Source organism: Macrotis lagotis, chromosome 2 (genome assembly GCF_037893015.1).
Source record: "Macrotis lagotis isolate mMagLag1 chromosome 2, bilby.v1.9.chrom.fasta, whole genome shotgun sequence".
Lineage (NCBI taxonomy): Eukaryota > Metazoa > Chordata > Mammalia > Peramelemorphia > Peramelidae > Macrotis > Macrotis lagotis.
In genome coordinates, this window is record NC_133659.1 from 212,451,712 (window position 1) to 212,474,108 (window position 22,397).

A 22,397-nucleotide genomic window follows, 5' to 3' on the forward strand; every position below is an offset into this window, starting at 1 on the left:
TCTTCTGGTGGGAATGTGTTGAAGCCAACTATCCCAAAATCTAAGCTATGTGTCTTTGAGAGACTCCCAAAGAATCAGAGAATCTTAAGTATTGGAAGGAACCTCAAAGGCCATATAATTAAATATGTGATTGAGAAAGAATATAAATCGTCAATTCTGGCAAAATTAGAAGGAAAGCAGAAAAATGGGAAAAAAATCTTCCCAACTAAGAGGTCTGATGAAGGTCTCATTTTTTAAATATATATATAGAATTACATCAAATTTATAAGGATACAAGTCATTCCCCAATTGATAAATAGTCAAAGGATATGAATAGACAATTTTCATATGAAGAAATTAAAGCTACATATAAAATCATATGAAGAAATATTCCAAATCATTACTGATTAGAGAAATGCAAATTAAAACAACAATGAATATCACCTCACATCTATCAGACTGGCCAAGATGAGAAAAAGGGGAAATGATCAATCATAGAGAGGTTATGAGAGATTGGGACATTGATACATTGCTGGTGGAGTTGTAAATAAATCCAATCATTCTGGAGAGCAATAGGGAACTATGCCCCCCCCCCAACAATAAAACTGTTCATACCCTTTGATCCAACAATATATAGAAGAAATTATAAAAAATGGCAAAAGTCCTACATGTTCCGAAATATTCATAGCAGCTCTTTTTGTAGTTGCAAAGAATTGGAAATTGAGGGGATGTCCATCAATTGGAGAGTGGCTAAATAAATTATGGCACATGAATATTATGGAATGCTATTGTTCCATAAGAAGCCACAAATGGTCAGACTATAGAGAAGCATGCAATGACTTACAGGATCTGATGCTGAGTGAAGGAAGCAGAGCCAAGAGAGCAATGTACACATTAACAACTACATTGTGAGATGATCAACCTTAATGGAAGCAGCTTCTCTCAGAAGTTCAGAAAGCCAGGACAATCATATTAGACTAACTATGGACAATGTTATTCCCATCCAGAGGAAGAAAAAACAAAGCATAAAAAAAACAACCCTTTAGAATCTGATGAACACTTTATAAAAATTATCTCTTATGTATCTCTTTCCCTTAATCCTAATTCCTCATGCTGAAAATGACTAGTATGTAGATATATTTATCCAAAATATGTATGTACAATGCTAACCTGATTGTTTACCACTGAGGGGATAGGTGTGGGAAGGAAGGGTGAAGAAAAAATTTTAACTTAAAAATATGCATATGCATATGGATAAAAAATAAGTACATAAATAATTTTTTAAAAAAGAAAATAATATAAATCATACAGTGTATATTCATCTAGTTTTCTCTTGAAGTCTTCTAGGGAAGGTCAATCTATGGCATTCCAAGGTATCTGTTCCACTTTTGGCTAAACCTAAAACATAGTAAAAAGTATTCAAATTTATTCTTCAGTTTGAGATTATTCTCTTTCTAGTCAAATATTCTACAAAATTGCAAAAACGCTGTTACCCCTCTGATTTATAAATCTATTCCTGACATTTTCCTGCTCAATAAACTCTAGGGTCATCTTTATTACCTCTAAGAAACAAATAGAAGTCTTTCTAATATTTGTGTAAAAATTAAATGCTCAGAGGTGCTTTGTAGATGTAACATTTTATTGCTAGTACTCAGAATACCTCAAATGCTCTTCATTTCCTTAGTGAAATGAAGGCAATTATTACAGGCTAGATATAAATGGGAAAATAGATTTAAAGTTATATGACTTAAACATCTTTCCTTCAGTATTTTCCTTTGATATTTCAGGGTTTTCAAAAGAGGAAATGCTCTCTCAAAAGAAAAGAAGCAATAACTTTTTCCCATTGCCAAATTACTATGATCAATCATCCTGCCTTTCACCTGTTGGACAGAAGCTGATGAAGCAGCCTTTTTTTCTAGATTTGGCTGTCTCACTTTACCATCTGAAAGACTTGGTCTAGGAGGTATGTGGAGTGATTAAATCTGAAGTGGAACTAAAGGAACAGGAATCTTTGAGTAAATGATTAAAAGTATTCTTGCTGGTTGAATGAAAATGCTTAGGTCAGGACAGAAGCAGTCACCAGCAGTTCCTTGATAAGATTTCACAATTTAATGTAGCAAGAGAAAGTATGCCTCCAGCAATGGCTAGAGGCAGTTAATAGACTCATAGTTTGTATCTATTCTAGGTGTTAAATGGAAAGGGTTTCCAAATGTAATTAATTAAAACCAGGTGTGTTCTGTAAATAATTATCAATATTTTTTGGTAAATAGAATTGCACTAAGATTTTAGGAAAAAAATACAGGTGGTTACAAGTAAAGTTTATAAGTTAAATAGTTTCCCTCCTTTCACATGAACTGGAATTATCATTTGATAATTTAGCCTTAGGTTTGCAACACTGGAAAAACTGTAGTATTCAATTTTGGTTACATAAGCAATTTGTTGCAATGTTTTTCCCAGGTCATTCAGGGTTCATTGATTCCCTTTAAGCCAGGTTTAGAATTGGGATGCAAGTTGAAGATTAAATGCAAATAGTTATTACTGGTTATTTCTGTGGTCATTCAAAACCCATAAATATAGTGATGGCAGAGTTTCTGTTGTATTTATTAACAGAAATGAAAAAGTTCATTGAAATAACTGTACACCCAATTCAAACACCTTAATTTGTCTACCCATAATTACAGGATGATTGAAGTATGTGTGTGACTCCAGTTGAAACTTAGGTTCAACATGAATAATTTTATTTCTTCATTTTAAGAATTAATTGTTTTGAAATGTCTATAGATAAAATTAATACATGATCCAAAAGAAGCCAGTTGAAAAGGGCATCAGTTTAAGAAGACACCTAACAATGAATGATGAATAAATGGTAAAATATTTATTGTTTGCTGTCAATTCATAGACACATACGATCACACATCATCTTATTAAAAATCCCTCCTTTTAGAGAGTGAAAAACTGAGACCCAGAGAAATCAGAATTTTTTGTTTTCCTTTCTTTTCCTTCCCTGTTTCCCTTCTTTTTTCCTCCTATTTATTCTTTCTGCCCATCCCTGCTAACTTTGATGACAGGACAAATTGTGACATGAATTATTCTGAAGAAATAACAATAAATTGAGGGACAAAATTGTCAGCAGGATCAATTTATTAGCAAAACTAGTAATTGCCAGTAAATAGACTCCAAGTCTCTGTAGTAATCAAGAATACTTGTGGCAGAATACAGATTATTCTTGTAGTCTAAAAAGAACTAATCAAAATACATATTGATTATATTCATGATATTTTAATTCATATTCATAGTATATACAAGAATAAGCAAGTATGACAGGAATAGGGAACTAGGTTGATTTGTTAACATTAGAGCTGTAGGTGTTTGTGACTGTATGAGACTTTAATTAGATCAAAGCTTAGATATCTCATTGGCACAGGTTTCAATGAATAATGAAGCAACCATTTCTATCTATGAGAGCATCATGGCGGGTTTTATAAGTTTTCATGAATGAAATGAAGAATTAATTTAAAATATTAAAAAGAGGAACTTTAATTCACACAGAAAAGGAGGAATTTTACAAAACAAGAGATTTAGGCTCACAACAGTAAGTTAAACTGTAACAACTTAAGTAAGGTTAGTAATTCATAGTGTGCCTTAGCTAAAAATCAAACCTGATTATATTGATTGAACACAATTCCCAATTTGCATTTCTCAGAATGTGTCAAAATAAATGGCAAGAGAAATCTGGAAAGGCTTGTATGAAAAATATAAAACAAAGTAACCAAAACCAAGAGAAAAATATGCACAACCAAAATAATGTAACAAAAAACAAAAACAGCTCTAAAATAACTGAAGTCTGATTAAGTCTACATATTAATATTAGTCCTAGAGAAAAAGTAATGAAATATATCTTCCTTATCTTGATAAAGAAAATGAGAAGGGAATATGTATAGAAAACGTTGATTTTTTTTATCCCTGAGTTATTTAGATGTGATTTTTATTTTCTTTGTTACAATGAGGTACCTGCTAATTGTTCAATGGGGTAATCTCATATAAGAAAATCACTAATAAAAAATGGAAAGACAACAATAAAATTTTTTATAAAATTCATAGAAGCTACATTCAATTAACTATTTAATTAGGGTGTTGTTAAGCAGGAAAAGAATTGAAATGTTTAATGGAATGTTGGATTCAGGAGCTTACCAGTGATAAAGGATTAGGAGAAGAGTTTGTGGACTGTGAAAATACTACAAACTGTTGCAGAATTCTGAAATAAAGAGAATATACTTTCTGCTAGGGTGTAACAACAATCAGCAAATCATTGGAATATCAAATTAATCAGATATCTAGCTAGATAGATAATTAGATTCATAGAATGAATGAATAAGTCAATGAACGAATGAAGAGAACAAATATTAAATGAATGAACAAGTGAATAAATGAGCAAACAAATAAATAAAAAGCTTAAGCTAACAAGGTCAAGCCAACTGGACTAAAAGTCAAAATTCAAACTTTTTTTTTTCTATCATGGAGACACCAAATGTCTCATTTAATTTTTTTAATATTATTTTTTAATTCTCATTTTGTACAAATTTTTTTACATTGATAAAATTCTTGTTTAAGAGTAAACAAAATACCCCTCCCCCCATGAATATAGACTTGCTTGGGCGATAAAGTAAAGGGAAGAGAAAAAAAATTAAAATTAAAAAAAGAATAATAGTAATAATTGTAGGTATGGCCAGGTGGCGCAATGGATGAAGCATCAGCCCTGGAGCATCCGAGCCCACATCCAGCCCCGTAGACCCAACAATCATCCAGCTGTGTGACATGCAAGCCACCCAATCACCACTACTAGAAAAAAAAAGAACCAAAATAAAATAAAATAGTAATAATAGTAGGGGTGGCTGGGTGGCAGACAGAGCATTGGCCCTTGAGTCAGGAGCACCTGGGTCCAAATCTGGCCTCAGACACCCAAAGATCACCCTGTTATGTGGCCCCAGGCAGGCAACCCAGCCCCATTTGCCCTGCACCCTCCCCCAAATAATAATAATACAAAATGTGCTTCAGTCTTTGTTCCAACACCAACAACTCTGTCATGGTTGGATCACATTCTTTATGGTAAGTCCATCGCAAAAGTTACTTCCATATTTTTCCAACATTGCCATTGCTGATCGCAACTCCCTCCTTTCTTATTTCTCCACTGCCATGTACTATATTTTCTCTCTCTCCTTTCACTCTGACTCTGCTGTAGGGTCACTGAGTGGCGCAGCATACAGATTCCTGGTCCTGGGGCCAAGAAGCCCTGAGCCCCCATACCACCCCTTAGGCGCAGAATTCACCTGGCCCTATGGTCCTAGACAGGCCTTCCAATCCTAGGCCCTTGCAAGAAGTAAAAAAGAAAATGTGTTATATCTGGCCACTCTCCCTCCATGGTCCATCCTCTCCTCCTTCATTCACATCCTTACCCCTTCCTCCAGCTCCCCCGCTTCTTACTCCAGATGCCTATACCCCATTGAGTATATATGCTGTTTCCTCTCCTAGCCACTTCTGATGAGAGGAAAGGTTCCCTCATTCCCCCTTGCCTCCCTCCTTTCATATCATTGCAATAGCGCATTGTGATAATGAAAACATCTTATTATATGAAATATCTTGGCCTATTACCCCTCTCCTTTTCCTTTCTCCCATTATATTTCCTTTTTTTTCTATTGACTTCATTTTTACACCATATTTTATGTTCGAATTCAGCTTTCTCCTGTGCTTTAACTATAAAAGCTCCCTCTACCTGCTCTATTAACTGAGAAGGTTCATATGAGCATTATCAGTGTCATTTTTCTATGCAGGAATATGTGCAGTTCATCATTATTAAGTCCCTCATATTTCCCCCCTCTCCTCCAATCTCCATACTTCACCTGAGTCCTGTATCTGAAGATCAAACCTTCTGTTCAGCTCTGGCGATTCCAAAAGGAACCTTTGAAATTCCCCTGGTTCATTGAAAGTCCATCTTTTTCCCTGGAAGAGGACATTCAGCCTTGCTAGGTAGTTCATTCTTGGCTGCATTCTAAGCTCTTTTGCCTTCCAGTATATTATATTCCAAGCCCTACGAGCTTCCAATGTAGTTGCTGCTCAGTCCTGTGTGATCCTGACTGCAGCTCCATGATATTTGAACTATGTCCTTCTGGCTGCTTGTAATATTTCCTCTTTGACTTGGGAGTTCTGGAACTTGGCTATAATATTCCTAGGGGTTGGTTTTTTGGGATCTCTCTCTCGGGGGGATCGGTGCATTCTCTCCATTTCTATTTTGCCCTCTGCTTCTAGAATATCAGGGCAATTTTCCTGTAGTAATTCTTTGAAAATGATGTCAAGGCTCTTTTCCTGATCATGACTTTCAGATATTCCAATAATTTTTAAATTATCTTTTCTAAGTCTGTTTTCCATATCAGTTGTTTTTTCAGTGAGACATTTCACATTTTCTTCTACTTTTTCATGTTTTTTGGTTTTGAAGTATTGATTCCTGATTTCTGGTAAATTCATCAATCTCCCTGAATTCTATTCTTTGTCTGAAGGATTTGTTCTCCTCAGAGAGTTTTCTTATCTCTTTTTCCATCTGGCCAATTTTGCTTTTTAAGGCATTCTTCTCCTCAATATCTTTTTTAACTGTTTTATCCATTTGACCTAAGCTGGTTTTTAGCATGCTATTTTCTTCAGCATTTTTTTGGATTTCCTTGACTAAGCTGCTGACTTCATTTTCATGTTTTTCCTGCATCTCTCTCCTTTCTTTTCCCAGTTTTTCTTCCAACTCCTTCATTTGATTTTCAAAGTCTTTTTTGAGCTCTGTCATAGCCTGAACCCAATTTCTGTTTTGCTTAGAGTTTTTAGATGCAGGAGCTTGTACCTCCTCATCTTCAGACTGAGTATTTTGATACTTCTTGGGCTCATGAGCAAAATATTTCTCAATGGTCTTCTTCTTACTTCTCTGCTTGCTCATTTTCCCAGCCTGAGCCTGGTTTTGGGGTGCTTCCTGAGCTTTTGGGACACTCTCACAAGGGCCTCAATGTGTAAGGCTCTGTCCTCCCTCCTGGTCTGTGAATGACCATAAGCGCCCCCCTCTGCCACGGGGCTGAGGTGGGGGGGGGGGCTGCTGTTCTATGGGGGGGGCCTAGACTGCTATCAGGATCTGAATATGGTCAGAGCCCCAGAGTCCTGTTCCAGAGGTAGAGCTCTGCAGTCTCTCTTCACTCCTCTCCCTCAGCTCAATGGGCTCATGCCCTGGAGGCTCCTGCTTACTGGCTTTGCCTGCTTCTGTTTTCTGGATCAGGGCTCTGGAAAGACCAAGCTGCTAGCTGTGTGCCCTGAGGGCTGGGTTCCAAGTGCTCTCTCTGGCAGAGGTCCCCTGCTGTTCCCCCACTTTGTGCCCGGTGCTCCCTGGGGTGCAGCTCAGGAGACTCCCCTGCTGCTGTGAGCTGAGGCTTCCAAAGCCCTGGGGCTGCCTCCAGGAGGCTGAAGTTCTTTAGCTCTGGCGGGTCCCGCCCCTCTGGCAGGCCGCCCCTCTGACCAGAGAGCAGAGCCTTTCTGCTCTTTTCCAGGTTACCTCGAGTAGGAGAACTGCCTCAATGGGTCCCTTTGTGGGTTCTGTCTCTCAAAAGTTTAGTTAGAGTCCTTAGTTTCATGTTTTATCAGAGAGCACCTAAAACTTCATCCCTTCTTGTCGCCATCTTGGCTCTGCCCCTGTCTCATTTAATTTAACAAATTATATGAGGTTTGCAAGTTTCTTTAAGAAAACATTCCAGCATAGCAGATTGCATTTGTTAGAGGCTGTGAATGCTCATGCACCCTTCATCTGTGCCTTATGGCCCATTATATCATTATGAAATTGGATATTATTACATACATATATCAGAATTTCTTCAGTCCTTACCACTTCCACATTACCATCACGAAAACATACCTCCAATTTAGTAACATAACTGAATTTACCTTAAAGAAACACACATTAAAAGTAACTGTGTTACCTTTGTACCTGTTTGTTTTATAAAGCAAAGGATTAGCTCAATTTCCTGTAGAGCTCTTCAAACTAGTGAAACACTAGAATTGCTATGGTATAAAACCACTGAAAAGTTTTCAAGATCCATCTTTGTAGCATTGATCTCTTTAATTTCCGTTTTTTCCCCCCTTTAAGCTAGAGCAAGAGTAAAAGTGAGTAAAAGCAAAATACAAAGACAAGACACACACACACACACACACACACACACACACACACACACGCACACACACATACACAGAGAGAGAGATTTTAATGAATTTCTACTTCATATTACATCAATAAATAATAAATAATAAATACGTTTTCTCTCCTATCAACCTAATGCATTTTTATATCACAGGCACTTATTCATAAGTACTCAAGTACACAAATAATATATGTTAATATAGATCCAAATGACTTGCAATTGGTCAAGTTGAATTTTTTTGTTTACTCTCCATTTAAGAGAGCATGAGAGTGTATGGCAGAGTTAACAGAGGACTGGCCTAGAGTGTTTTCATGTCCAGTCTTGCATTCATATTACTTGTATGACTTTGAGTAGGTAATTTAACTTGCCAGGGCTCCCAGATAAGTTTCTCAGACTCAAGTTATAAAACAGCTTCCTATTGTGGAAGTTCCTCATATGAATACCAATAAAATCATGGATCCTGTTAAAAGTAGAGAAACATTGATTGGGACAGTTTACCCTACTTCCTTCTACATCCTATGTTTTTTCAGAGCTTTCCCCAATCCCCCCAGGAATGTATTGAGCATTATTAAATCTATATCATCCTGGGCATAGGAAACAATTCAATTCATACTACCCATAAATGAAAAGTTGCTTTATTTGGTTGGATTATCTCATTCATTCAGCAGAATTCTTGGTGACTTATGTTGCTCGTGTTCCTTTTTTTCAATAGTCTTACAAGAAGAATGACTCTAGTGGGGTTGTCTATTAGATAAAATAGTGATATTATCTTTAATATTTTAATTGGTTCATCTCCTCCCTGCTTCCCTTCCTTCTTTTCAGACTTATGATTTCATTGATATGTGGAATTTTGTATGTAAAAACACCCCCTGTTAATTGGTATGACTAACAACTCATTCATTCAATTGACAATCTTTAATGAGTCAAATCTATGGGGTAAAATTAAATAACATACCCTCATGAAGTTTAATTTTTATTGAGAGAAACAACTTATACTCCTAGAATTAAATTCAGATTACATATAAATAGTGATAATTTGGAAGGGACCCAAGATATTTCACAAGTTAAAAATAGCCTTTGATCTAAGTTTTGAAAGAATTTAAGGATTTTTATGTATAGAGGTGAGGGGGGAGAGAACATTCAAGGCATGGTGTATTGCTGCTTGAGCAAAGGCTCAATTCAACAAACAGAACAATTTGACTAAAATATAGTGAATGTGAAATGGAGTAATGTGAAATATGCATGTAAATATAATCAGGTTCTAGATTGTAAAGGAACTTAAGTGTCAAATAAAGGGTTTTATATTTTTTCCTTAAGGCAATGATCAGATTAGGACTTCCACTTTGTGGTAGCTACATAGGAGGATGAATTTGGAAGAGACAGATTTGATGGCAAAAGAACAAGGAGGAGACATTTGCTGAAGTTAAAGTTGACTACTCAAGTTAAAACAAGGTAATTGCTGTGACAAAACTCAGCTATTAATTAGAAATTTAGAATATTGCCTGGGATCTTAAGAGATTATGTGATTTACCCATGTTCACATAACAAATATGTGTCAGAGATAGAATTTCAAACTAGAACTTCCTAACTCCAAGTCTAAGCCTCTGTTTGTAATACTTTGATTTCAACCCCAATGCTAGTCTTAGTTATACAAATAGATTCTTTTATGAAACATTAGTTAGGAGATAAACACTTATAAGACTCCAATGGATAAAATTAAATAAATATGTTTCTTCCTTCTTGAGAAGTCAGCTTTCTTTTGATATAGACAAGTCTTTTTTCTGACCAATGTTTTCTGAGTAGTATCTGGACATAGTAGGAACTTAATAAAGATATGATTGCCTGAAAATAGCTAATCATCAACATGTAATGCTATGCTTCTAGTCACATTGTGTAACACTCATTTTTAAATAGTTGACAATCTCTTAGTATTGCCATCACCATTTTCCCTTTCATTTTGAATTGTGGAAGTCTTGTAGGTGTGAAATAGCTTACCTTTAGAGGTAATGGGTTCTCTGGCACTGAAGACCTTTATATGAAGGATAGATTATATTGTCAAGTCAATAAGTCAACATGCATTTATTATATTCTTTTTTTCTCTTTGCCATGTTTTCCCCCTTTTTCTCTAATTCTTCTTTCACAACATGACTAATATGACAATAAGTTTAACATAATTGCTCATCTATGACTCATATCAGATTGTTTGTTGTCTTGGGGAAAGGAGAGGGAAGGGAGAACAATTTGGAACTCAAATATTTACAAAAATGAAGTTGAAAACTATTTAACATCAGTATTATAATGAAATATCATCATTGACCAAATTTTCCTTCTCCAACTTTTATTTTTTTATTTGATAATTAGCTTTGGAATTAATTCTTAAGGAAGATTTTTTTGCTTAGATCAATTTTTTTCTACTTCCATTATGTTAAGTGCATTGAATCATTAACCTAGTCAATAGGTAATGAAGCCTTTGTTGACGGTGACCCTTTAAACAGATTAAAAAATATGTAATGAAAGCCTGTACTACTTTACTCCTAACTAAATTGTTGACAAACATGTAAAAACCGTGCTCTATATATGAGCAGTATTTATTCTTGTCCAAGCTCCAAGAACTTAATAACTATTCCATAATATTTGCTTGACAAATATGTTGACTTAGAAGAGTCTTAGTTTTCAATGATGTCTATTCAAGTTCATCAAATACTTAGAATAATACTACTTTACACATGTGGGACTTTTATAGTTTATAGTTCTTTCAGGTACATTATCTCATTCAATCAACATAAATACTATGTGAGATATTTTATCTTATTCAATATTTCAGTCTTTTTTTAAAGTCATGTCTAATTTTCTTGGCAAAGATACCAGAGTGGTTTGCTGTTTCCTTATTCCAGCTCATTTTACAGATGAGAAAACTGAGACAGTAGCTTTAGTGTGATTTTATCTATCCTCATAAAACTATAGACTTCATTTATTGATTACTTATGACTACTCCTTAACTCTAACAAAACAACTATAAAACATATCCTGTTGTTATCTTCTTTTTTACTCCTTTACATTTTTTTGTTGATTTAATTGTGGTCTTTTGGTTTGTTTGCTGTTTTGTTTGAAACTGTAATTTTATTGTGTTGAAGAGATTCTGATACAGAAGCATCAATCTGAATCACTGTAGGAAGTTTCTTTATCAGAACTGTACTCCTTTCTGCTACATCTATATTACTTCCTTTAAGGATGCGAATCAAAGAGGACAAAAACCTTCCATATATTGGTTAAACTATATAGCTTTCTATTATTAGCTGGTATTAATTTAATAATATCATGCTACTATTATTCCTAAACACTTTACATTCTATCTCATTTGATTCTCCCAAAAGTCCTATGTAATAAGTAGTAAATGTATTAAGGAGAATCTGTAACTCAGGGAGGTTTAATAATTTGTCTAAGATCATGGAGTTTATAGTTACCAAATAGTTACCATATTGGTGCTGAAAATTTATATTATTTCTTAATTTCTAAGATCAAATCTAAATCAATTTGCTAAAATATCCAGATCCAATCACTATGTTTTTTTCAGGGTTCATTTGGATTACCAGGGCTAAAAGGTGAAGTGAAACTCCATAAATTAGTAATAAGGTGTCCTTATTCCATGAGGGAGAAGCAATTTTCCCTAAAACTTGAATTTAAAAACAATTCTTCAGACCATAAATATTATTGCTCTTTATTCCTGATGCAGAGCTCTCAGTCATGTTGCCACATTGTGGTTCTTTACACAGATGATTGTAAAGTTAGCAGGAAGTATCAGTTCAACCATACCACTTAGGATAGAGATCACTTGTATTTCAGATAGGAATTTAGCAATGAATAGTTTTAAATATATCCAAATATATCAGATTTTCTGTTTATATGATTTCTTCAGGAAATTTATTTTATATCAGTGGGCACCCTAAACTCTAGATGTCTCTTGAATTTTTTCCCAATCCTCATAGCATCAATAGCCCTTAGCTAGATGGGACCTCTGAGGTTTTATACGCCCACCAGTAACTGCCAAGGAGTTTCTTTTAAAAACAACCACAAGTGGTTATTCAGTCTTCATTTGTAGTTATCACTGATGAGGAACTCACTATCACCTAATTAAATTATTACCCATACCATTTTGAGTCAGTTTTAATTACTAGGAAATTTTTCTTTAAATGAAGCAGAAATTTGACTCTTGGCAATGTTAACAGTAGTTAGTTCTTTACTTCTTGCATCTATCTATCATTCTCCTAGACAGTGCTGTCATCATAATAAATGCTAAGAAAAATCAAATGTTGGGGATAATTGTCATCCAGGTATCTCAAGAAGGAAAACATTAATGAAAAAAATTGAGAAAGGAAGAGGAACCTCTTAACTATTGTAATTCCTCAGAAAATTGTTCAACCTTCAAATTCACTTGAATTTTATCTGTATATAAATATGTTTCCTAGTGTTAACATTGCCTTGAATTTTAAATTCTGAGCACAAATGCCTAATCTTTCTAGCTTGCTAATCAGACTGTTATTATTTAAGGTTATCTAACAGAGTTAAAGAAAAACTTCATGGAGCAGGAAATGGAACTACTTTATAAGTCTTTCAAAAACTTAATTTAAATGTGTTTTACTCATAAGCAGTCTTAGGTAATTGACTCAAAATAACCATAATACTTTCCTTTGGGTGTTATCTAAACATAGTTTTGGGCTTGGCTCTAGTTTTTGCCCTTAAAGTAAATGACATAGGAGGGACTGACTTCATAATAGGACAATTTACTGTGTTAAATGTTCAGATTTTTAATGTCCTGGCATTTTCTCAACAGGAGTAGCATGGTTTGCTTTTATACAATATGTGAAAGGGTAGCTAATCAGAAAATTCAAAGAATTTTTAAAGATCAGTTGATATTCCAATGTTGTATTGATGATGGTTAAGTTATTCTTTTATAGTTGGCTCTGATTTCATTTTTTTATTCCTAAGACAAAAAGTTAAAATAGAATTATTTATCCCACAATCTCAAGAAGTAGTTATCTACTCTTTTCTTGCAGATCTCTAATCAAGAGAAACCCTTGACTGCCAAAGGCAGTCCATAGAACCTTTTGATTGTTCTAAAAATCATTACAAAAGCCTAACTTAGCTTTCTGAAGCATATAAATAGTTCTACAGTATCAGATCCCAAATTGTGCAACCAAAAGTATCCAACAAATATACTTGATCTAGATTTTAAAATATTATATTTCAATAGAAAAACAAATTAATAAGACAAAAACCAAGAAGCAATCTCTAACATAGTGTTTGATAAAACCAAAACACCAACCAAGATGAATGAAATAATGTGTGTGTATATATATATATATATATATATATATATATATTTCACTTCCAAACCATCCCTTCCAAAGCACCAAAAGTCCTCTGCTTATTATTATTTGTCATAATGCTCATATTCATTAATATTATATTAAAACATCAGGGGAAAATGGAAAATAATCTGGAAGAAATTTTGCATAGACCAACACCTTTCACCATATGCCACAAAACTCCAAATAGATACACAACCTAAATATAATAGGAGGAAAATCCTTGACTAAACAAAGGTTATATATGGCCATAAAAGGTAAAGTCAATAATTTTATATTCTCAAAATCGTAACACTTTTTTATAAATAAAATCAATGTACTTATAACAAGAAGAGAGTGTTGTCAACTCGGAAAAAAAATTGCAGCAAATTTCTGTAATAAAAATCTAACTAGGATATATGGAAAATTGACCTAAATATGTAAGAACAAGCACATTTTCACCAAAAGATAAATGGTAAATAAATGTGATTCACAAATTTTCAAAAGAAGAAATGTAAAAAGTAGTTATAATCATGAAAAATATTCCCAAAGCCTAAAAATGAAAACAATACATCCTAAAGTTCTAACTCATTGGCAAACATGTTAATTGTTGGAGAGAACAGTTTTATTGTTTGTCCTTCATTATTGACATTAAGAAGATATCACAACTTGCAAAGGAATTGGGTTTCTGGGAGGAAGGATTGTGCAAAGTCTCTTTCAAAAACCACCTAGATCCAGATTTATATTTAGATCAGTATAACTGGAGATGTCTCTGAATGCAGAGGGAGACTTTGACCTTAAGGGCTTAGGATGACAGACCCACTAATGCATTCTTGATGGAATGAAATTAGTCCAATCATTTTGGGAGGATATTTAGATAGTTATATTTTCAAAAAAAATTGTACCTTTTGATGCAGCATTATTAGTATCAACTTCACACATCAAAAAGATCAGAGACAGAAGGAAAGGAATCCTCTGCCAAACATATTTTGAGCAGTTCTTTTGTGAAAGCAAGAAACTGGAAATAAAATGGATGCCCTTTAGTAGGACAATAACAGATCAAATTGTTACATAAACCTAATGGATTGTTGCTAAATCATAAGAAATTGCAAAAGAAAAGAGATTCAGAAAATTATAGAGAGACTTAAATGAATTGATGTATATTGTAATGAGCAGAACCAATACAACAATTTATATATTTATACAACAGTTACAGAAATAGAAAGGACAATATGAAAGTAAATTGTGGGGTGCAACATGGTGGTGCAGTGGATAGAACACTAGTCCTGAAGGCAAGAAGACCTGAGTTCAAATGTGGCCTCAGACACTTAATGATTACCTAGCTGTGTGATCTTGGCCAAGTCACTTAACCCCATTGCCTTGCCAAAAATAATTTAAAAAAAAGAAAGTAAATTGGGAAAGTCTGACTTTAGAAGACTGATAATAGAACAAACACTGCAGCCTGTAAGAGACAAACTAGAAGTAATTATGCTTGTTAGAAGAGAGCTCTTCCTTTAAGTTGGGTGGAGTAGAATGGAATTATGTAATGATAGAGATGCTAAAAAGGTAGACAGGAAAGACAAAGAAATCAAACCAGGAATGAAATATTTATTTTTTTAAATGCAGAGGTTATAAGGAACTTCAGCTGGGAACACAGTCTAGCAGAATATTTAATATATATTAAAAATAAAGTTGTATGTAACATAAACTCACAGTTCCACATAAAATCACTTCCTTTTCTTTGTATACTGAAACATTCACATTTATTGTATATAATGAAAAAGAAAGTTCATATTTTAAAAGTGCTAATCTAAAAAAAACTAATATTTAGTTTGTAGAAAGAAGAGTCTTATTTATTATGAAATATTTTAAAAGTGAAGTCATTTTATAGAATTTCAGACATGTAGGAAAAATGTAGTGCCAACTCATTTATGAAACCTAAATCTTTAAGAATTTTCAACATGGACCATGGATTACCATCTCTATTAAAGGAAAATAAGCAGTTATATTAATGGAGTTATGAATACAAAATGAGGTAACCCTTGCAAGACAAAATAAATTACTTTTTTTGGGGGGGGTTATTCCAAACTGAAGAGCAGCTATAAGAATAGTCTCCCATTATGCAACATAAAAACACCTTATAAGGCACAGGCCATATCTGACCTGAGGAATAGCAATTAAAAAGTACCCTGTATGCTTCTCAGCACTAACTTAGCAAGAAAAAAAAATTTAGTGTAATCATTCATGCATTAGAAACCCTTCAGTGGAGCATTTTGCAAAGAGCAGCAATTTTTTAGAAGCTGGCCTCTTTTGGTTAGAAGCCCTTAACAGGAAAATAACATAATTTGGTTTACTTTAACTTCAATAGGAATCTTAGCAATCCTGTTTGCTTGTGACTCAGATTACCATATTTCCCCCTAAGTGATCAGGCAAATATTCTGGAACTGATATAATATATGCTTTTTACAAACTGCTATGTGAAGAGATAACATAATAATCAAGAAAGATGCATTTGTAGAAAACATTTTAATTTTGTTTCTTACAGAGCAAGCTATTTTGACTCTATGACTGCCTGTCTGTGGCAATCTAGTCCTTTGAATTTTGCCACTTGTTTTATTTCTGTCGTATATTAATAAGGGTGATTTGGGCCTTGACATAATTCTGATAGGAGGGTATCTTCAACCTTTACTCTTTCCTTTTTCAGAGGAAGAAATAGTTATGAAGCATTGTAGAAAAGGCATATATTTAGTTACTATCATATACTAAACAGTATTGGTAATTCATGTCCCATATATATCATATATTATGAATTGAATTAAATCCAAGTGAATAGAATAAAACTCTCCATATTTTTATAAATGTTTCAGTGGCAGGGAAGATGCTTTATACATCATAGAATCACAGAATCTTGGAGTTGAAGGCTAACTCAACAAACATTTAATTTCAAAATATATATGATAAAGAATCCCAGGTGTAATATTCCCTATAACAGTCATTCAATTTTTTTCGTGAGGACCTCTATCAAGGAGGAAGTCCCTGCTTTTTGAGGCTACTAGTTCCTCTTTGGGATTGCTCTCCTTTAGAGGCTTGTTTTTAGGTCAAGTCTTAATATATCTTTTCAACTATGTCCATTGCTCCCAGCAATGTCCTTTTGGTCATTCAAAATAATTTTGATATCTTTTCCACAAATATTTGAAGATAGCTCTCATTTCCCACTCCTAGTTGATCTCATCCAAATTAAATACTCCAAGTTGCTTCAATTGATTTCCACTTGGAGTGGCTATTATTTTTGTCACCCTCTTCCAAGTACTCTCCAGAGTATGTTTCTTAAAATGTGTTGCTCAGAATTAAACACACTACTAAAAATATGATGTTATAAAGACAGAGTATACAGAGCCATCAGCTCCTTCATTCTTATAGGATACTATGCAAGCTAAAATAGAATTAGTTTTTGATTTGCCATTTCATATTAGTTCATCAATATTTAGCTAACAGTTCACTACAACTCTTATTTTTTTTAGCCTTCCCTCCCCTGTTGAATATTGTGAAATTCACTTTTGGAGACAAAGTTAGAATCTGACAAGCTCTTCTGATGCTTATTGCTTCTGTGACTCTAAGGCGAATCATTTAGCATAGTTGGCAGTTTAAAAAAATCACTTTAAGAGACTGAAGTTTGGAGATAGGTTGGAGTTTGGAAGTTGGAGTAGGGAAGGGCTAGACAGATTGACTCACAAGACTCTTGTAATAAGTTAGTCAAAATGTTCTGTCTTCCACTTTTTAATAATAATCCTATAATCCTAAATGTAAACATCAAGAACAATAGGATTAAGGCAGCTTCTGTTTAAAAAACACTTGGTAAGTACAAAAGAATCTCAAAAAAGAAAAAATATTTGAGCCATAGGAACAGTGTGGGTCAAACTATTACTTATACTAAGAAAGGAGAAAAATGTTTCCTACTTTTTAAGGGTAGACTCAATTTGCTCCAAGGAGAAATATAGATGTCTCTAAGTCTGCAGCTTAGTATGTAATAATAGTACCAACAATAATAATAATAATAATAACGATTATCATCATTATTATTCTCAGCTTCACAAAGCATTCTAATAGTTCTCATGCCTCTCTCTCTCCACACACACACACACACACACACACACACACACACACACACACACACTCTCATAGTCAAAATGCTCTGCCACTAAAGCCCTACCCTGGTGTTTAATAGAGGAATAAACATGATTCAGAGTTCTCAATTGTTATGACAGTCAGTGAGAAAAGCACAAACTTGGTAAGTTCAAAATGCTTTTACAAAGTACTTATGATAAAATTCACCCAAAGACTCACCCAACAAAGGATGTCCTATCAAATGCCAAATTTTCTGATGCAAAAAACTCTCATAAGAAGATTACAAAACAGGGTCATACTCACACCTTCATAAGATTATGTATTTTCTGAAGTATTCAATCAAATATATAATATGTAAATGTGATCTAATTATTCTACTTCTGAAAGAAACATCAAGTTCCAATAATTGTGAAACAACCTATTCAGGTGTGTGTGTGTGTGTGTGTGTGTGTGTGTGTGTGTGTATGTGTTATGTGTATGTGTTCATATGTATTTATCAACACTCAATTTAAGCATCTTGCAATAAATTCTGAAAACATTAATGAGAAACAACTCAAGAGTTAAAGATATGCAAATATTAAACAAAATGATAAACAAATATATTTTTGCTCTTTAAGATATTTGAATGGGAAGCAGTAATTATTTTAATTGATTGCTAAAAAACAACTTTAAAATAGAAGAGAACTCAGAGAACATCTTTTTCAATGCCCTCATCCTTAAGATGAGGCCCAAAGAGAATATTTTTAATATATTTCATTAGTTTATTTTTTCAAAGAAAAACATATAACAAAATAGTCTAAACTGACAAATAATAATGCCATAATAGCAATAACATAATATCTCTTACCTTTGTTCATTCCCTCCATAGACAGAGGATTTAAAGAGGCGTGTTGTGAACTGAGTACTCATAATCTGGACAACTTGAAAAATATTCCTGAGTTAATGATAAAGAAAAAATAGGTACAGAAATCAAGGACCTGAGTTAAATATTGACACCAACTTGCTCCTACAACCCAAGCCTGGGGATCTGCATAGGTAGCCCCTGGCATCTTGTAAAAACAGGTGACTTCTGGTCAGCTGAGCCTGTGGTTACTTCACTGCCTGAGTACCAGAGGAAGCATGATGTGAAGGTCACTCAAGCATGTATTAGCTCAGTTTTCACTTGGTCAGTGATATGAAGGAGGAAGATTTCCTTGGCCAGGATTTCCTTCAACAATAGTGTTAAGTGCCTCAAATATTTACAAACAGGGTAGTTTAGAAATAACCAATGGAAAGATTCATGCCAATTCCTAGACTTTAGATAGGTCACTTAAAGCCATTATTTTTAAGAAAAACAATATTAGGAGTTGGACTATACATACCTAGAAGAGATCTTATGTCAAAGGGTAACAAAATGAACATTTTCTAATTGCCTATTAATATATTTATTCTTGAAGGCAAAGCACCAAAAGAGCTGTAATCCATGGTCAAGAAACATAAGGAGTAGAAGCAGAAAGAGATATGGACAAGAAACTTCAATTAAACTCATTAAAGCTAAGCAAGGATAAAAATTAATATAATAACTGCAATAACTATAATGATAGTTAACATTTATGTAATACTTATGATATGTCAATCAAATACTATTACATATAATACCTCATTTGGTCCTCAAAACATCTGTGGGGGGGGCGGCTAGGTGGCATAGTGGATAAAGCACTGGCCTTGGAGTCAGGAGTACCTAGGTTCAAATCTGGTCTCAGACACTTAATAATTATCTAGCTGTGTGGCCTTGGGCAAGCCACTTAACCCCATTTGCCTTGCAAAAACCTAAAAAAAAAAATCTGTGGGAGGTACGTGCTCCAATTACTCTCATTTTACTAATGGAAAAACTAAAGCAGAGAGCAATTAAATGATTTGCTGAATGTCATACAGCCAGTATGAGTTTGAATTCAGGTCTTTCTGATTCCAGACTGGTACTCTATTTTCTGAACGAACTGAAAGCAAATCGAAACCCGGGTTTACTCTCTCTGTGTTTGTGATTGTGTGTGTGTGTGTGTGTGTGTGTGTGTGTGTGTGTGTGTGTGTGTGTGTTTTCAATATCAGCCAAAGCTAAGTGCCAGCTGAGGATACCCCAAATCAAAGATCAATACTTCAAAAATAATTAGTAAATTGGTATGAGCACATGGTACAGCTAAATTGATAGGATTTGAAAACCTTTCAAGAAACAAATATTCAAAGAATCAAGAGCAGCAAAGCCCAATTATACAAGGGTTGAAGACTAGGTGGTTCAGGGGGCAGCTAGGTGGTTTAGAGGAAAGAGCCCTGGCCCTGGAATCAGGGGGATCTGAGCTCAAATCTGGTCTCAGACACTTAATAATTGCCTAGCTATGTGACCCTGGGCAAGTCACTTAACCCCATTTGTTAAATAAATAAATAAATTTTAAAAAAGAGTAGGTGATTCATTACTCTCTGTGTTTTGAATCAGGATAGGACCATAAAATTATTATTCTCTTTTTTATAAGGTTTTTTGCAAGGCAAAGTGGCTTGCCCAAGGCCACACAGCTAGGTAATTATTAAGTGTCTGAGAGCAGATTTGAACCCAGGTACTCCTTACTCCAGGGCCAGTGCTTTATCAACTGTGCCACCTAGCCACCCCAACAGTTATTATTCTGATCAAAAAAATAGGAATCATTGCTTCAGAATAAGTCAGAGATATAGTCTTATATCTTTAGTTTTCCTGTTCTTGTCAGTCTCACTCAGCTTAAAAGTCATAATTTCTGACTGTAGTTCCAGTCAATATCCCATGGCAGAGAGAAAACTGTTTTGAGTGAAAGAAAAGCAATCTAATTCTGAGGTGGAATCTGAAAATTCCCAAGCTTTTGGACTTAATCTAGAAGACTTCTCTTCAACATTGTCATTATTTGTAATAAACATAGACAGAAAAGGAGAAGCATCATACTCAGCAGTTAGGGACTATAAGTAAAAAAAAAAAACAAAACATCAAACCAATAAAGGACATTTGAAAACAGGATTACAAGCTAAATGCAAACCACATAATATAGTATATAAAGAACGGGTGGCTCACACTTCCTGGGTGATAGTATGAAGGTTTGAAACTCCCAGAAATTTTCCTAAAACAACTTTGAATAAAGCCTCTAAACATCTTAAAGTGACAGAACTCACCAAAAAATAAAACAGTGAAACAACTTTTCAATGAGATATCTGGGAGTAACTTCATGAAAAGGTCTATCTCATGGATAAAAGGGGAGCTTAGCCCAGTGTAGATGACAAAGTTGGTCAGCCAGTGAGAGAATTTTATCAAATCACAATCAAGGTCTTGTCCTAGCATCAGCAGTGGTGAGGGTCCCCAGTCCAGTTCAGAGAGCAAAGTTTCAAGCCCTGCAATACTGGTGCCTCCTTGGGCTATCCTAGGGCAGGGAGCATAGGAAAAACCAAGTCCAAAGCTATGGACCAGAATCCTGGCCACCAGATAGGCAGCATCAACAGCAAAAGAACTTGGGACTAGACACTCTAAACCAGAAAATGACCAAAAAACAAAGTGCTAACCATTGAAAGCTACTATTCTGATAGGGATGATAAAAATGTCATCTCAGAAGAGGAAAGCAGTGACAAAATGCCCACATATGAAGCCTCAAAGAACCTGATAAATTGGTCTCAAATCTACAAAAGATCTCCTGGAAAACCCCCAAAAGATTTTAAAAACCAAAGAAGTGATGAAGAAGAAAAATGGAGAAAAGAAATGACAGTCAAGAAAGATAATTATGTAAAATTAACTGAAGACAACAATGATTTTAAAAGTAAAACAATTAGCTAGAAAATAAAAGTAGTCAGTTGGAAAAGGAAATAAAAAAATCTAACTGAAGAAAATAAAACCTTAAAAACTAAAATTGGACAGATGAAAATGAATGGCTCAGTGAGACACCAAGATTCCATTAAACAAAACCAAAACCAAAATTCTGAAAAAAATAGAAGAAATTGTAAAGTACCTTTTAAGAAAAATAATTGACCTGGAAAATAGGTCCAGGAGAGATAATTTACAAAATCCATGATCAGAAAAAGAGCCTAGACAATATCATGAAAAAAATTATCAAAGAAAACTGGTTAAATATCCTAAAGCAAGAAAAGAAATTAGTCCTAAATTAGTAAGATTCTATCCATCACCCCCAGATCCCTAAATAATGCGGTCAAATTTCAGAATTCTCGGTCAAATGAGAAAATACAGCAAGCAGTGAAAAAGAAGCAATTTAAATGCCAAGGAGTCACAGTCAGGCTTACACAGGACTTGTCAGCTTCAACGTTAAAGAAATGGAGAGCCTGGAATATGATATTCCAGAGGGCAAAGGAACTTATATTACTTGGAATCAAACTATACTGCAAAATTCAATATATTCTTTCAGGGGGAAAGATGGATTTTCAATGAAATAGAGAACTTTCAAACCTATCTGAAAAGAAAAGGTCAGACTGAACAGAAAATTTGATCTTCAAGTCTGATGAGATGTCAAAGAATTGGAAATTGAAAGGATGCCCATCAATTGGGGAATGACTAAACAAGCTATGGTATAAGAATATTGTGGCAAATTATTATTCTCTAAAAAACCTTGATTAACCTGACTTCAGAAAAACATGGAAAGACTTGAATGAACTGATGCAAAATAAAGTGAGCAGAACCAGGAGAATATTATACACACTTAATAGCAACATTGTTAGAGGGTAAACTATAATCAGTGCA

General features: G+C 34.3%; 1 protein-coding gene across 19 annotated transcripts in view; it reads right to left on the bottom strand.

Moving 5' to 3' along the window:
* The window catches only part of KCNJ16 (potassium inwardly rectifying channel subfamily J member 16), a 96,310-nt gene extending 77,579 nt beyond the window's left edge, over positions 1–18,731 (bottom strand). For 15 of the 19 annotated variants that reach the window (XM_074224688.1, XM_074224692.1, XM_074224683.1 and 12 more), the window contains exon 1: positions 18,513–18,731. The gene's annotated coding sequence lies outside the window, so the exon portion shown is untranslated. Of the gene's footprint in view, positions 1–1,288; positions 1,378–18,512 lie in introns of all 19 variants that reach the window. The other 4 variants (XM_074224691.1, XM_074224681.1, XM_074224677.1 and 1 more) reach the window with 2 other exon arrangements.
* Positions 18,732–22,397: the final 3,666 nt, after the last annotated feature.